This window comes from Sorex fumeus, unplaced genomic scaffold (assembly GCF_029834395.1).
Source record: "Sorex fumeus unplaced genomic scaffold, SorFum_2.1 ptg000070l, whole genome shotgun sequence".
NCBI lineage: Eukaryota > Metazoa > Chordata > Mammalia > Eulipotyphla > Soricidae > Sorex > Sorex fumeus.
This window is the reverse complement of record NW_026606127.1, coordinates 4,967,416-4,969,218: the sequence shown is the minus strand read 5'-3', so window position 1 is coordinate 4,969,218 and position 1,803 is coordinate 4,967,416. Positions and strand designations below refer to the sequence as shown.

Here is a 1,803-nt window from a genome sequence, read left to right as displayed (position 1 = left end):
GTTGAAATCTCCTTCTAGTATTGTGTTGCTATCAATGTTTTTCTATAAGTCAATTAGAAGTTGTTTTTAAGTATTTTCCTGGTCTGTCATTAGGATCATATACATTGAGGAGGGTGAGTTCTTTCTGATGTACATATCCCATGATCATTAAGAAATGACCTTCACTGTCTCTGATAATCTTTAGCCTGAAGTCCATGTGGTCTGATACTAGTATCGCCACTCCAGCTTTGTGGAGGTGATATTTTCTTGAAAACTTGTTTCCCAGACTTTTACTTTTAGCCCATGGGTGCTTTGATTGTTCAGACGTGTTTCTTGCAGGCAGCAGAATGAATGTTGGTTTCAGTTTTCTAATTCATCTTCCCATTCTGTGCCTCTGAATTGGCACATTTAGTCCATTGACATTGAGAGAGATTGTTGTGGTGTGGATTTGTGCTCTCTTTATGTAGAATTTTTGTACTTGTGGGGATTGTCTTAGCTTAAAGTAGACCTGTTCATTCTTCTTGCAACAAAAATATGGAATGCTTTACAAGTTTGCATATCATCTCTGTGCAAGGACCATGCTCATCATTTTATCATTTCAATTTTAGTATATGTGTTAAACTTAGTAGGAGTTAATTTTTCCATATTTTTCTCTTCTTATTACTTTGAGTGTTGTCCTTCCTCACTCCTATGGCAGACAATGATTCCTAATCAAGGAATGTATTTCAAAGCAGCATGAATAAATAGATTTAGAAATTTAATGTCCCAGAAAGAAAAATATGGTTTTTACCATATTATCTTTTACCATACCCTAGGCATCAGTTTTACAAAATAATTCTTTTGGAAGATGGTATATGAGGTTGTTTAATGTCGTTCCCTGAAACCTTAATTAAGACCATTAAACTAGAGCCTTTTGCTGTTTTCACCTCAGTCCCGTGTACTTCTCCAGGAAAAGGTGGATGGTGTTGTCTGCACTTTGACCACCTTGAATGTATGTAGGATTTTTTTCCTGAAGGATGAGCTGAGAAGCATATTGATGATTTCATTCCACCTTATTACAAGTTCAACTTGAACGGAAGGTGAGACTCATATGGCTCCTATAAAGGACAGAACAAAGGGTCTCAGTGAAGTTTAATGGCCAACTCACATTAACAACATAGATGACTCATAGTAACCTGTGTGCATCTTTGTGTATAGTGAGTTTCATATCTACTGATAGAGATTCTCAGTCATGACACATGGGCAAAACGGATCTGTAATTAAAATCTAGTTCTCTGAGCAGAGTGAGGTCTCTGACGTGATTGAACAAGTTTGTAGTAATTTATTACTAAGCACATAAGTATTTTCAATGATGCGTACTTTTCGATCTAAAATTAATTCCAAATATGTCTAAAACAACAGTCTCCTGACCTCGCACCTGGCTTTCCTCACTGGGGCCCCTTGGAGATGGCGGGGTGAGATTCCCTCACCGCCCTGAGCATAGACCCGGCAGCTGAAGACCTCTGCAACCAGCCATAGGTACGCTTAAGACCACTCTTCCCAAGCTTGAAGGAGCCTCATGCATGAAGGAACTGGAAGAGGAACCCAAATGTGCGGGACCGGGGGATGAGATCTCCATGGCTGCTCATATCAAGACTGTGTCCCCTCCTTCCAGATCCTCCATCTTCTAGTAATTAAGTGTTAAAACCACGATCTACCCCTGGATCCATGTAATGCCATCAATAGCCAACATCCAGAGACTGGATCTTATTTAGAAGAGAGTAACTCTGATTGTCCAGTTCTCACTCTCATAGAACCTGGTAGGCTTCTGCAAGTATCTTGCCC

The 1,803-nt window shown here is 39.5% G+C and overlaps 1 pseudogene; it reads right to left on the bottom strand.

Annotated features, from left to right (window-relative positions):
- Positions 1 to 507: 507 nt before the first annotated feature.
- On the bottom strand, positions 508 to 601 carry LOC130037092 (uncharacterized; annotated as a pseudogene).
- Positions 602 to 1,803: the final 1,202 nt, after the last annotated feature.